The sequence below is a fragment of the Delphinus delphis genome, chromosome 4 (genome assembly GCF_949987515.2).
Source record: "Delphinus delphis chromosome 4, mDelDel1.2, whole genome shotgun sequence".
Classification (NCBI taxonomy): domain Eukaryota; kingdom Metazoa; phylum Chordata; class Mammalia; order Artiodactyla; family Delphinidae; genus Delphinus; species Delphinus delphis.
Window position 1 is genome coordinate 126991623 of NC_082686.1, and position 16064 is coordinate 127007686.

General features: G+C 42.7%; 1 protein-coding gene across 1 annotated transcript in view; it reads left to right on the forward strand.

Annotated features, from left to right (window-relative positions):
* The window catches only part of MED12L (mediator complex subunit 12L), a 308809-nt gene that overhangs the window by 173579 nt on the left and 119166 nt on the right, over positions 1–16064 (forward strand). The window lies entirely within an intron of this gene.

Sequence of the window (16064 nt, forward strand, 5' to 3'; positions counted from 1 at the left end):
TATGGACAACAGTGTTCCTCCGCCCTTTTCTTTTGCATCTGAAAAAGCAAGGTGGGTCACCAGCGGCTCTGCTGGAGCCATCTGAGAAAATGTGGCTGGGGTTCTTGCTCTTGGTGCAACTGTTCAAACTGGCACAGTCTGACCCGGAAACACAGCTTCACTGTGTGCCGTCAGTACTCCGCAGGCTTTGTCACATCGGACTAAGTGAACTTGCTAGAATTGCGTGATGCAGGACTCCTGCCTAACTGCAGAAACAATGCTAGCTCTTCGTACGTTGGAAAAAAACCCCCCAAACCTCCAATATTTCTCAGTTCAGCAGTTGACTTCAGAAACATCATAGATCTAATGGGAAATATGTTTGTTTCCCTTTCTTTTTAAATCAAAACTAATGGGGGGTGCTTTTGCTTTTTAAGCATTTATTCATTATTTTGCCCTCTCGTTAACTGACTTAGACTGAATGAGAAACACATGGATAGATTTATTAGTCAGGCAGATGTGAATGTGGGATTCACCGTAGATGAGTGGTTTTTAAAGGGTGGACCCCCAGATCAGCAGCATTACTATCACCTGGGACTTTGTTAGAAATGCAGATTCTCTGGCCCCAACTTACCAAATCAGAAACTTTGGGGAGTAGGGCCCAGGGATAAGCGTTTCAACAAGCCCCCCAGGTAATTCTGACGTGTAGCAAAGTTTGACAGGCACTGTTGTAAACGGCTTTACGTTATATCTTATCTGTCTGTTTTGGTCTACAGAGGTATTGAAATGTCTAAATTATGCTTTCCAGTGGTCTGATATGTAATTTCATACACATCTGCTTCGATTAAATGAGTCTTTGTAATAATAGTGAAAGCAATGATGATGTTAGCCAACATTTACTGAACACTTTCTACATTACTATGTTAAAGATTTTACAAATAATATCTCATTTAATTTCACAGTAGTCTTGTGCTAATATCATCACTGTTTTACAAATAGGGGAATGGGACTCAGGAGCTTGGTAGACAGGCCTCTTAGAGGGTGGTTTCTTAGTATTTTGCTGCCTGGTGTACCCATTAGCTGTTTTAATGTGTCTCCCCCCCACCCCCCCACCCCCCAAAATTCTCCTGATTTTGAGAGACTGTCTTTTTCTACTCCTGTCTCCTTCCCCCTTTTGTATCCTGTTTAAATATGTCAAGGATAATTATAATTTTATGTTTTTAGAGTAATTTTTCTCCCCAGTGTATGTGTGTGACACTAGATTGAACACTCTTCGCACCAGGGAATTAGAAATACTCTCCTACAAATGCATGATTGAGGATGAAAGTAGTTGAAGAGGATTGAAGGACATGCCCATTGGCGATTGGTGGGACAGTGTGGCAGGGCCGGGAGGGGTGTAGCAGTGGGAAGGCTGGGCTGACTGAAACCCTGTGGGGTGCAGGTACCTTCCTTGTGCCCAGGGGCTCAGGCTCACTGTGATATCAGCTGGGTAACCTTGGTCAGGGTGGTTACCTCCTGTCTGCCTACTTCCTCAAGTGTGAAATGGGCACTTTCACATCTCAGCAAACAGTAGTTTTTTTCCCCACGCCCTGCCCACTCTCCCTTCCTGGGTCTTCACGCTTTGAGTATCTTGGTGTCCCCTCATTTCTTCCTTACTAAGCTGTAACAGACACGACAATCTACAGTTTATGTGTATTATTACCAGTGTGTAATGTGTATAGATGTGCATACTTTTATGTGTGTATTTATAGATTTTATTGAAGTCTAAAATTTATTTGTTATGTTCACAGATCATAAAAGGTTATTTTGATATTTTAGAGTGAGTACATTGTTTTATTTATTTATTTTTTTAAACTTATCTAGGTTTTTTTTTTAGTGCCAAAGCTGTTTCAAGTCTGTACGTTTTAGGAAGCTAAATATGCAAGCTATAGAGGATTTTCTGTTTTACCAGCGTGACCTTTGGTTCACTTTCCCCATAGAATTAGGCATCCTTGCTTGAAAAAAAAATTTCTGATTGGTTCACTGTGCTGACAGTGTGGATCTGCGCTAATTCCCGTGTGTCCTGTAAATTTATAATGTTTAAAGTATTTTAAATAATTTAGCTGGTTAGTCCTAGACCATGATAAGTTAACATGTGAACTTAAAGTTTTGCTATGCACAGGAGAGATGTTTGTGATTCACTTTCAAGGTAAATACATACTTTACTAGGTATTAATAGGGTTAATTTATCCCAATAACAACAAAGACAAAAGCTTTTATCTATATAAGTATATGCACAAATAGATACTAACTGTATATCTATGCCTACGTGAACTGGCCAACCAAAACATACTCACACTGACTTATAGGTATTATTATCATAATTGAGTGCAGTTTTTAGAGGCAATTTTGATATATATCTACAAGCTTTTGAAATGTTTGTCCTGGGTGAATACCTTTCAAGCATTTTCTCTGATTTCGCCTCATCACAGATGTATTTTGACAGCCACAGTCGGAAATCCTAAACAATCATCAGTGATAAAATTTCAGATTTGGATCCCCAAACCAGCACGAGCAAATATATTACTACATCAACCAATTATAGTTCTCAAACCCAAAGGAACTTACTGAGAATGGGGACAGTGCAGTGGTACTCGGCACCACTGCCGCCTAGCCCAGAATTCTCCTCTTCCATTCTCATGGCCCCTTCACACACCCTGATGTTCTTTCATGGAAAAGCTGTTTCCTTACCTGTTTGTAGCCCTTCATCTGTGAGTCAAACAGCATTCATTTCAGAACATGTCTCAGTGGACGCTCCAGGTTAAGACTGTTCTACGCAGAGTTCTCACTCGTCTTCAGGAACAGATGAAAATCAGGAACTTGACAGAAACCATGAGATAGTAGGTCAGCTGTCACTCTGCTGAATTGGTCAGTTAGAACTCACTCAAGGTCGGGAAATGGAAACAAGGAGGAAGAGAGATGTTTGGATCTCCGTGCGTGTCGGGCTGGCCTCTGTGCTAGTTCCTTTCCTTCAGTGATCCCTAAAAAAGCGTGGTCCTTTTTTTTTTTCTTCTTGAACTTTCTTCTACTTTTTTTTTTTTTTCTCCCCGACATCGCCACGTCATCCGGCAAATGAACAGCTGGGCAACAACCTCAGCAGGTTTTCTTTGTAAACTTCGCCATTGCCAAATTCAACATGTGGTAAAAGGTGGAGAGCTGGTGGGGTCACTGAGGTGGGAAGACATGGCTGTAGCTACCACACCCTCCTAAGAGGAAGCTCATGGGGGAGGCAAAAACTGCCCTCTACCCTTCTAGGTTCCTGGGGCTGGCCTCAGAATTACGTTGACCTGAGACCGACTAAAAAGTCTAATAACATGTGTACATGGGAGAGACCCAGGAAAACTGAGTAACTCACCAAAATGGCAGAAGCCACCACCTCAAACTCCGTCTTCAACCAAAGACAAGAGAAGATGTTGAGGTTAGTGGTCTGGGAATTCAAAGCGGGGGAAGGCAATTCACAGGAAGATGAAAGAAGAGCCAGTGTTTGGTAAACAAACATTTGCTGTACCCTGTACAGAGACAGTGGGACCCCGAGAGGCATTTTAACAAACAAATTCTGCTAGGTTCCTCCCTGTCTACACACCTAATTCATATTATACTGTAGGTATCTGTAGTGGTAGCTCCCTCCCTGGAACAGGTCCTCTACCTAAATTCTTTTAGGCAGTTAGGGGGGTAGGTCAAAGGTTCCTGAGTCTTTGGTGCCTGGATTGTTTCCAGCTCAAAATAATTAGCAGGCCTAAGAGACACATTTTGTTGGGGGGGGCAGGTTTTGCTCCCCGTTTCTTGTCAGCGGCCACATGGTGTGACAAACAGGTGGTGAGCGGGGCTCCCCCAAAATGTGGAATTGGTATTTGAGTAAAGAAGCATTCTGGCATCCATGACCCCATCTGTTAGATAAGAGGTGCTGTTATTGTTATTTTTTTCCCCACATTAATTTTTTCCATATTTAAGCATTACTGACAAATCTTGGGTTGGCCAAAAATTTCGTTTCGATTTTTCTGTAAGATGTTATGGAAGAACCCAAACGAACTCTTTGGGCAACCCAACAGGTCCCGAGTAGGACTTCAGATAAACTCATCATGCGTTAATCTTTTGCTAAGTGTGTGCTGCTAAGGTTACTGTTTTGAAAGTGAGAGGCAGGAAATCTCTGTATTTTGGGTTTCTTCCAGGTTGTATAATATAGTTCGTAATGTTCCAAGGAGCGCTCCAGTGTCATTCCCACTGAAAAATCGTGTGCAGTTAGAGATGGAAGTACTCAGAATTGGGCTGCGAATCCCTCATCAGAGTGTGTGACGCAGAACCAGATAAGAAATTCTGCCCTGGAAGCTCTTTATTAGGCTGCTACATTGCAGGTGTGTTCTCTCAGGTGGTTCCACGGCCGGATTGTGGGCTCACAGTTTAACGTGTCAAGTTCAATTTGACTTAAAAACATAAAGTACATTTGCAGTCACAATAGTCAGTAGTACTTATTTCTGTGCTTATGATATGCCAGGTGCTGTTCTAGGTACTTTACGTGCACCTACTGTGTAATGGGCTGTGTTCCAGGCACTGGGGATGAAGTAGTGACTAAGTCAGACCCAGGTCCCTTCCCTCATGAAGCATATTTGCTTATTTTGAGTCTTACATACAAACCCAGTAGTCACTACTGATCCTTAATAGACTCGGCGGAGGCCCCAAGGGGCGCAGGGCTGGTTTAGGGAAGCTTCCCACTTGGCTGTGCCTGGGTGCACCCCTTCTCCCTCCCTCCCCGGTACCCATAGAGTCCTGGCTGCTGCTTTGACCCCTGGGGCTCAGAGCACCCGTTTGCCTACAGAGGCTTGCTAGCTTCCGCTTGCAAGGAGATCTGGTGGGCAAATACATGTAAGGACAAAGAGACAAGGACGATTGCCAGGGCACATTGCAGAGTCCTTCAGATGTAAACATTATGCTGATGAAATGGATGACTTAGCACTAGCAGTCTCTGAACTGCGGCTCTCAAGACTTCCCTGACTTATTGCAGGAGGCTCTGTTTATTCTGACGGTCTCAGAAACACCCATGATTTGTCCCCGTGCTCTCTTGTGTTTCTTGCCTTCTCCACGGGGTGCCCCATGTTTGTATGCAGCACGACTCAGGTGGACATTACCATTAAATTAAATTCACTGGATCTGCTTGTTTTCCTCTTGATACCAGGAGTTGCAAAGTCCAAGGCCAAAGGGAGAGCCCTACAGGTGGTCACCTGATGACAGGTAGTCCAGATAAGTGAAGCAGACCAGGTGTAAGACCCTTGGGGACTGAGGAATGGTGGAGAAGTGGAGAGCTCATGGCCCACCCAGGGGTGGGGGGGGGCAGCTGCTCAGCTAGACCTTGTCAGGGTCCAATGTTGCCTCCTCTGTGGATGGGCCAGTGTTGTCAGAACCTCAAGTGGTGATTGCCCTGTTTTAAACACTTTTTTGTGTTTCTGTGTTTTAACTCGTTGGGTTCTCGCAACAGCTCCACGAGCTGGGTGGGTTCCACCTCTTTCTTAATAGATGAGGAAACTGAGGCACAGAGATGTCCCACAGCCCCTAGAGTTGGGATTTGGACCCTGGCAGAGCCGTGCTCTCAACTGCACTTTTACGTCTCTTCTGGTTTCACGTGCCGTCTAAGTCAGACACTTTTCAAATCGTGTAGGCCTGATGTCTTGTGGGGCGAAACGGAACCTGACTGACTGACTGGCTCGTGGGAAGCCGGTGCGTGGCCTTTGCTTTATAGCAGTCGTATCGGCAGGTCGCCGGGGGACTCAGATGAACACTTGTCTGCGAGGACTGGATCGAAGCACAGATACACATCCTTTCCCACACTTGACCGAGGGGCGCTTTCTTTGTATTAGATCCTGTGACAGCCGGTTTACACAGGAACCACGTGAGGGACAGCTGCTTATATTTTTACAGATGAGAGAGTAGAACTTGGGAGAATGTAACGAAGTTGCTCAGGCGGGGAGGTAGCTGGGCTGGACTTTGCAGCCAGAGTTCAGATTCAGAGTTCAGGATTCCTTCCCCAGTTCAGCGGCTCTTTTCCACAGCCACGTGAACAGTGAACGCTGGTTCGTTAATTCATCAAGCATCTGAGAGCCGGCTCCTCTAGGCAGGACAGGCCTTGTTGGGAGCACAGAAAAAGTGTATTTTCATATCAGGAAATGCTGGTTGTACGCAGGTGTGACATTTTTTAATCTGAGGTAAAGAGAGTGATGGCAGCAGATAAGTGGTGAGGGTAATCATGATGATGGATACCAAGGCGAGTGGTAGAGTTAGTGGTTAAGGCTGTGCTTGCCTTGGAACTGGGGAAGATGAAAACATAAGGGTCCAGGAGGAACTTGGTGAGTTGTCTGTTCATCCTGTCTTCTCAGGATTGCATGTTTCAAGACAGAGTGTCTGCCTTAGGAGAGTTTTTGGCTATAGGAGCTTACTGCCAGCAGGGCAAGGGCACGTCCTGTGGTTTCTCTTCAAATGTTTGGGAGGCTTTTAAGAAAAGCCTGGGGCTACCACCTCTTCACCCCTGGGCCCCTGGGCGGTCCTCCTTGCCCTCTGCTCACCTGGGAACTCTGAAGCAGTTCTGACTCTTTTAAGTCATTGTTTATATACTTGACTGGTCATTGACACCAGCCGGGGAGCTTTAATGATGCAGATTCCAAGACCCTACCTCAAATGAACCAATCAGAATCCTTGTTTCTGGCTCAGAATTCTCTGTTTCCAAAAGTGTCTGGGTAAGTCAGAAATGTGGCCACGTGTGAGCCTCCCTGCCTTGCTGTTTCGGAGCCTCTGATCTTACAGCCCTTGGAGGAACTTTCATCCTCCAGGCAGATGTCCTGCCTCCTGTTTTGTCTAGCTCCCTCCAGCTGCCTGGCCCTAATCAGTTACCGCCATAGCTTTGGACGCCCGTGCAGACCCTGTGCCCTGAGAGCAGAAATTATGATCAGAGGACTAGTTGGGTGGTATTAGTGAGAGGAGAGATTCATAGGGAGACCTTGAGACAGAGACTAGGGCTAGAACATCCACAGATTAGGTGAAACCCAAGGAGGAAGTAAGAATATCATCAGGGACTTATGTAGCAAAAACAAGAATGTCTGACTTCTCCTGGGGCCTTGAGTTTTATATTTCAGCCTGTCTCCTCTGATCATTTTTTTTCCCTATTGGATGTCAGTGAATGATACAAATCTGTCCTTACACTGTCTGTTGTTACTCCTTCTTTGTAGCCGGGAGGTTTTAGGAGTGGAGTCTTCCTTTCTTTATGCACCTCACTCGCCCTGTCACCCAGATTTTGAAAACTGGCCTCAGGTGTCCCAGAGTTTGGAGCTTGTGGAAACCTGGGCATATTTGTGAAAGACTTGGACATATTTCAATGCAGGATGTAAAATTTTTTGTATTTCCTTGAGATTTATGCTGGGCATTTTGTGCATATGCCTAAATGTAAAGATTAGCTTGTATACATTTTTTCTCTATTAGAAATGGAAATAAGTATCTTATTAATGTTTGCAAAAATATTTTATCTTGACAAACTATTGATCCTATTTTGTGTATTTTAAAAACTAGGTATTCTGTTCTGATGATTAACGACGCAAATAACGTGGCTTTATTCAACACTAGACACCAGTTTCAATACAAAATAAATAAAATAATAACGATGATGGTAATAATAATAGTAGTAGCAGTAATAATAATATGTAGAGGGCATATTTCCTGCTTCCAGGATTCCAAAAAGGAAAAAAGACAACATAATCGATGTTTTCTTTTCCTTTTGTCTCTGATGCTTTGATTTATGCCGAATAGTTCTATGTTCCCTCAATTTATTTCCATTTCCCTTTGTGGAACCCTAGGATTAAAATACCACGGGGCTTCATCCTGATTGATCTCAGAACCCTCCACATAACCGGGTATGACCGCCACCCCCAGCCCACCCCATATGCTCACACACGCACACATTTCCTTTCCCCAGCATTGCTTCCAGGCGGGACTCTGCCTTGTCAGTTACGAGACCGGTTATATATAAACATCTCTTGTGTATTTGTATACAAATAGAGTGAGTCTAATACGGGGAATCCTCCAAGGTCTGTTATCGTTTCCAGTCAGTTTCCATCCAGCCTGGCAACGGCTGCCTTAAAAGCTGGTTTACTTACTTCTATAAATGTCTTACTTTGTTCCTTACTCCAAAATCTTTTCTTTAGGTACAAAAACAACTTTATTGTTACTGCCTTATCCCCAATTTTTCCCACTTGCTTCACTGGACGGTTAGCCACACTAGAGCAATTTGCTTTTTCCCACTTGCTGTCTTGGGGACTTACTCATGTTAGCCCTATATAATTATGCCATTTTTTCTGCATAGCTTTGTAGTATCCCATAATTTATTTAGTCAGTCCCTATTGATGGACATTTAGATAGATATGGACATTTTCAATGAATCTATTTTAACTGCAGGAGCTCTTTACTGGGTTACATTGTTTTTAAAAAGTTAAAATAAAGCTTTGCTGACAAGTGATTTAGAGTGGTGTGTGTGTGTGTGTGTGTGTGTGTGTGTGTGTGTGTGTGTGTGTGTGTGTGTGTGTGTGTGTGTGTGTGGAGAGGGGGTTATGTTTGCAGACAGGACTCCACTGGACATTGAGAGATATACTGGGTTAAGGATACAGAGGATTTTAGTACAAGGCTCAATAGAAACATTATAGGAAAGTGCAGAGAAATTTAAAGGAAATGAATTTAGGGAAGTCCAGTGGTTAGGACTCGACGCTTCCACTGATGAGGCCCAGAGTTCAATCCTCATGGCCAGAAAAAAAAAAAAAAAAAGAAGTGAGTTTGGAAGTTGCCCTCGAAAAGGATCTGTGAAGGAGCTGGTGTCTGAAATGATGGCTCTTTTATGCCTAGAATAGGGTGAAAGTCAATCTGGGAGGAAAAGAACGGTGTAAGCTAAGGCATCAGGGAAGGAAAGTCAGCCGAGGCGGGTGGGGCATAATGTGAGGATATCTTGATCGTCATGGTGAGGCGTTCATAATTCACTGTACAGTGACGCTTTCGAGCTTTGTGATACAGTAATTGAAGACGTGCTTTTAAAAAGTGTGATCTGGTAGAAAAACATGGAATGCAGACGTGCCTTTGTGTGTTTCTCTATGTGAGGCATCAAATCCTGCCAAAGTCAGTGCGTTGACTTAGGGTAGTGGAAGGGCGTGGCAGAAAGTATGTCTTTAGAACATAATTAGTCACTATACTGGAAAACAGTGCTTTTTGGTTTGTTTTAACCTCTTGAAATGAGCGACAGGCATGGAAATTCGTTGGCAGTTGTGTGCTTACCTTTATCTGAGAGTTATTGGAGAAACAAATGTCTGGTACGATAGCTCCACCTTCTGGAAGGTTGGCACCAGTAACAGTTCATAAAAAGAACTGATATGTGCAATATTTACATATTTTGTGGACGGCTAACAAAAACCTCACTTTGACATAGGCACTGACGTTGAGTCATGAGTTGAATACCTAGTCTCAATTAGTTGAATTGCTCAAACAGGTTTTCTGTGTTGCTAATATTAGATTGGGTTTAACCTTAAGAATCAGAAAGAATGAATTTCAGTTGATGATATTCACAAAGAGTCAAAATTGAGAACTTGTAGTCACAAAAACAAAATCTCAGTGCATGTATTTCCTCTTCTATGTATGGATTTTTGGAAAAGTGCTCATAAAGCCAGAGGGCATTTTCTTTTATCCCTCGGAGTCTCCAAAATGTATCCTTTCTCATTATTTCCATACTGCTCTTAAGACTCAGTTCACCTGTCACTATCCCTGGGCGTGTCCCTGACATCTTGGCATTGTTCATATACTTCCCACATGGCCTATGTTTTTATATCAATCTCAGCTGGAGTGGGCAGTGGCTGCCTTGGTTGGCTTGTTTTGGTCTCACCAGTGCCCGCTCCTATAGCAGGCTCTCAGAAATGTTTGTTGAGTGAATGTGTGTTACCAAAACACACAGGGGAAAGACAGGGAATATCCTGCAACTGTATGCTCTGGTCCTGTAGGTAAAGATAAGAGAGACGATGGAATTCATCTGAAAACAAGGACTGTGGATATTTTTAAATACTGTTAACCCAGTGGCATCAAATCATCTACTCATTTGTATCTACCCACTTTTGAGTTCCTTCCGTAGGTTTCTGGACCCCCGACCTGCATAATGATTCATCCTAGGACGGGTCCCTTAGAGGATTGCGCGCTGCTTTATAAGACGGTTTATTTACTTGGCACTCTGACGGCTCAGCTTTTTTAGTAAATCGTTAGAACAAGTTAGGAAAATGAGCCTCAGAAGTCACTGAGAGAAGCTTCGGCCGGAAGGAGACTCATAGAGAATGAATACTTCATTTTTATTATGTCGATGAAAATAATAAACAATCTGTAATAGGAATAGAAAAATGTTTGATTTGAGCCAAACTGAGGACTAAAGCCCAGGAGACAGCCTCTCAGATACTTGAGGAACTGCTCTGGAGAAACATGGTTTTCAGCACAGTTTTATGTCTTCTCAGAACAGAGCACATAAAACAAGTCAGGGATACATTCCTTCATGGTTTCCAAAAAAAGATCGGCACGTACACAGTGAGTCAGTGCGGCCTTGGCCCCTGGGACGGGCGTCTGTCTTGTCATGGAAGGAGGACCAACACTGGCACCCCAGGAAGGGAAGAATTTAATCCCTATTTTTAACAAGGGCCTTTACTTCTGGTCTGTGCACCCTTTTCTTTAATAATTAAAGCAGATGTACAGTGTATGTTCGATAGGCCACAAACAGGCTGTTCTGTTAGCACGAAATTCAAGTCAACTCACGTATAGGGCGGAATGACTTCCCCGTGCCTCGATATCAGTTAGATAAACCTTTTATCAGTTAGATAAACTTCCCCGGAGTTGTTCCGACAAATAGATGTCGCCTGTTCGGGCTGCGTGATGTGTGAAGAGCAGGCGCTAGCATGTTGAGGGGAAGGTTTTGTGGTGGGGAGACTCCAGCGAACTTGCCTGAGGTTAGCTGAATGCTGTGGGTGAGCTCATGCAGGTTTCTGTTGTTGTCACCCCCCCCCGCCCCAAGACTAAGCACGCCTGAAATTTGTAGACTCAGTCTTCTTCTCTGTCCAGCAAACTGCTGTTAGCTAAAGCACACTTGTGTGTGCTTCTGCTTTGTGCGAGTGTTGTGTGGTCCTCGTTGGCAATTTAGTTTCCTTGGCAGCGTGACCGAGAAATTTTTCTGTAGTTTTAGGCCATTAATGCTGTAGAGAGCTACGTACCTGTTTAGTTCCTATTTGGAGCACAGCAGTGATTCTTAGGCTGTTTTGCATGGACCAGTTGGCGTCATCAGAATGTAGAATCAGTGAGGCCAAGTTTCTGTGTTTAGTCCTCAGGTGAGCTGTTCAGGGAGCAGCGGTGCATGTTGCCCTTGTCTTATTCCCAGGGATCACGGGGTGGGTTGAAGGAGGACGTGTGGTTCCACTTGTGTGACTCCATCATGACCGGAAGGCTCGTTCGGATCCCATGTTCTACTCCTCCTTCGGGAGCCTGGCAGGCTTCCTGTAGGGGGTGTTTATCTAACCCGAGTTGTAGTTCGTTGGTGACATCAGTGCCCTCAGTGGCCCAGCCTCCTGACCAGCCTGTTTGTTTAGTTGTCTCCACGGAGGCCTGTGTGCTGGAAGGACAAATGCAGCCTCCCTCTCTAAAATCCTGTTGAAGTCATACCAATCATAAATTTCGTACTTAGTCGTTAATAGTGGGACAAAAGATTTGTGATGGTTTTGCTGTAGAGGAGAGAGAGAATTTAAACTAGAATTTAGCGTATATGTTCCTTCAGGAAGCCAAGGCAAATAAAAATACTCAACTTGGGTGAGCTGGGTTCTTTCCTGTGGCGTTGAACAGAGCCGCCAGCAGCGACCACTGACCTAGAAACCGTTATCCACCCGCCCAGGAAACCTCCGTTAGAGATTTTTGTTGAATACCTGCTCATCCAGCATCCAGGGCTTCCCAGTTTGTGTTAGTAAACTGGACGGAAGAAGCTTCACTGTGGGGCCTCTCGCTGATGAAATGGCTGGATTCCCTGAGCCCTTTTTCCTTGTCCTAAGCTGCCTGTTTAACTGGGTAACGCAATCCTAACGTAGACGCGAATTTTCAGACGCACTGTGCCCACGGGTTTGCCCGCACTGTCTCAGCTTACACCCGTGCCAGCTCAGTACGTGACACTTGCACTCTCAAAAGTTATCTAGGTTTTGATCCTGAACTGTATGCTCATCTGAATTATAAGGGAATAAAATGATCAAATACGTGTGATTGGTAGGCTTAACGTTCTCTTAATAGTGAGTATAATCTTTCATATTTAGTAAAGAAATTATTGAGGCTTTGCTTAAGGGTGCTTCTCAACTTCAACCCCAGCTTTATCTGCAGTGGTGAAATAGTTTGTGCTCCTAGCATTCGGTAACATAAATAATTGGCAAGGCTTTTGGTCATGTCATTAATACCTTGAGGCGTGCGTTTCATTTCAGTACTGAGCCGTGGTTAAAGCCAGAACTTCTGGAGCCAGGTGGCTTGAGTCTGGATCCCAGCAACGGCTTTTCTGACCTGCGTGACCTTGAGAACGTTAGGGTAATACTGGTGCTTCCTTAGGGGTTTATCAAGGGCATGAAGGTAGTTGATGCAGGTCAGGTGCTGAGAACGATGCCTGCTGTGTAGAGAGTGCCCAATAAAAGTTAGCTATTTTTATTTCATTAGAAAATAACCATTGAGTGTTAAAAGTACTAGGCGAGAAGAGTATGTGAGGACCTGGGACGGAAGGGAGAACCTGAGGCCTCTAGCAGCAGTGCCGGCAGTTTAGAATCGTGGTGCAGTTGGTTCGTTTTCTCCTCTCAGCTGGGTGTACGGTGGGAGGTAGGAGCCAGGTTTGCTGTGCTCCCAGGTCCTTGCTGGTCCATGAGACGACACAGCCTCCCCTGGCCCGAGGCAAGCCCGATGCAGGGCCAGGCCGGGTGGAGGCCTAGCTTGCCCACTGTATCTGAGGGCAAATCTGCAAGGTTTGGTGCGGGGCTGCTAATAGGGGTGAGGGCAAGAGGGGTCATAGGATGACTCAGAATTTCCAGTTCAGGTGCCTGGGTGGATGGTGATGCTGTTAATCAAGTTCAAGGGTTAAGGACCCTCCTTGGATGAGGTAGAGAAAGCGATGCAGTCCATATTGTTATGGTCCCACAGTACCAGGCAAAGTGAGGTCTGTGTGTGCAGATAGGTTATATTATGTCTGGCTTTCATATCACTGTACTAAAAATAGGTTGAAATATATCCCACAGAAAGAGTGCATTGGGTTTGATGGGGTTGAGAAGCCCTGATCTAGATGATTCCAAATTTATATCATGTAAGTGTTCTGCCCGGTATTCACGTCCTTATATACTTATTCATTTTTCTATTGTGTTTAATGGTGGCATTTCTCTAGCTGCATAAAACAGCACATGAAAATCTAAAGACACTGGTGATATGGTTCAGGCTTTTTGAGGAAACACAAGAGATATTTATTTTTGATACTTGACAGATGGCTTCACTGTTACTGAAAGTATTTTGGTTTGGGCTAGTAGTAACAAGCATGGGATGGGATGTTTAAGGTCTGTTTCTAAGGACTATTTGAAAACTACCATAGGTTAAGGAGCCGAGTCATGTTTGTTATACTAAATCTATTAGCCCTCGTTATACATGCTGTGTGTTTATATGCGTGTCCAGATAAACATGTCTAGAGTGTTGTTGGAAAGTCTTGTTTATAACATTTAAACCTAAACTTAGACTTGGAAGCTTTGGGCGGTCTGGTGACTAATTCTAGCTTCTTGTTCATAAGCTAGGCTGATTTAATCAGATGTGTGGCTCATCTCTGAGAACTGCTGCAACCAGTGGATATTCTCTGGCATTATTCAAGGAGAAATTGGCCACTTTATCAAGAACGCTTGCCAATGAAGCTGTTTGAAAGAAAGGAATTTCCAGTTTAGTTCCATATCTTGCGTTTTCAAATGAGGAGGAGAAAAGATAGGTGGTCTGATAGCCACATTACACCATTATAAAAATCATTTTAGATGATTTCTTGTTATTGTAGCTTATAAGAAAAACTTTAGAATATTCAAAATAAAAGTTGCCATTTGAATCCCATGCATTTCTTGATACGTTAAAAATTTTAACACTGACAATCTTATTCCTCCTTCTTCAACTCTAATAAATAAACTCTAATAAATCATTTTATATTTAATTAAAATTTTTTTGTATGTCAAGGAAGAGCAGCCAGTATTTGTTCCATTTTCCCTGTGAAATCCATGTATGTTGCAGCCTTTTTAGTTTTTTTAACATCTGTAAGATAATTTCTTATAGGTATCAATTATTTTTTTAAACATTTCCAGCATACATTTCTCTGGGCAGCTCCAGGACTGTTTTTGGTGTACATTAGCATTAGAGATGACTGAAGGAATACTCGGGGGAGGAGGGAAGGGTTAGGCCATGTTATTGTGTAGTCAGTCGCAAGCAGTAAATAGGACAGGAGTCGTTTTCTTCAGGTGTTTCATGAATTTTACCACTAGATGGTGATAGAGGGCTGGGGACGGGAGCTAAGTCAGCATCTACCAGATGTTTGTGTTGAAATTTGAAAATGTTTGATCTTAAGAAATATTTACTTTTATAATTTACTTAGATATAGCCAAAGATTATTGTAAATATAATGTTAGACATTTTTTTTTACATGGTATGTGCCTAGTAAGTATTTATTGATTTGATAGCTGTCTTCTTGGGGTGTTCTGTCTGGGAGAAAACTCTCTATTTATGAGATTTAAGTGACCCCCAAGCTTTATTTTGCCCTTGTTGTTTTTTTTGTTTATTTTTTTCACATATATCACATTTCTCCAGAATGATCATAAAATGTGTGGTTTAGGTTGTACTGTCTCTGTGCACAATTTTGGCTTAGCTGTTTACCTAAATTTATGGATTTTCCTTGTTACCATTCCCTTGAAGCTTTCGTTGAGAAAAAAATGATGATATACTGTTTGGAAATGAGAAGAAAATGGTATGAACGGTATAATGAATATAACAGAGTTAGTAATCCACTGAAGATTTTCTATTAGTCAGTTTCTCTGCATGTAAGTTTTAGAAGTAATAGAAAAATTTCTTTTTGAAAGTATCTGAATATGTTTCTCATTTGCATAAAATAAAGACTAACTTTGTTATTTATTGCTGCCTTAAGAGGGTCCTGAAACATTGACTATAATCCAAAGGCTCCATGTAAGAGATTTTAGATTTCAAGTTTAAGATTGTTTCCAAATTATCAATTAATTAAAAACCAGTCAAATAGAATGCTTATTTTCTTCAATATTAATGCAGTAGTTTGTATTAACTTATGACACCAGCACAATATTTTATGCTATTCCTGTTGATATTATGTTAGTTATATAAATGATTCATTCTTGGTTGGCCTGGATAAGTAATTTTTGTGACCACAATGTGAGCGTTGGTGTAAAAAACAAGCAGTATGATTCTGATGTTTTGGTAATATAGCTTTAAAAAAATAGGGATAATCCTTTCTATTTTTTTCCTAAGTCAATGTTTCAAGATGTCCCATTGATTTAATCATGTAATTTCAGAGAATAAATCCACCCTTACATAAAATATACCCACTAACTCTACAGCAATCCAATTTTAGAAACATGCAAGTGGGATTGAAATATTTTAAGGACCTCTTAGACTGAGGCCTGAATTTTAGAGGATTAAATGAAGTCTGGGGTTTGGTAAATTTCAGAGCACCAAATGGAGCCATTGATGCTATTAAAGATGGTAGGTTCTTAGTTTTTAGGTTCTGAGGTGAACATGCCTTTAACAGAATACACACACACACACACACACACACACACACACACACACACACAGAGGGAAGTGGGTAGTATCACTTTTGAGTGGGATATTTGACTACTTTTTTGCTCACTTTAGCTTTTTAGAATTTCGCAGGCAGATCGTTTACAAGAGTCTAAATAAAATATCGCACTGTTTTGCATGTGTATGTCTGCTTTGTCTCCGTTAACCGGTAA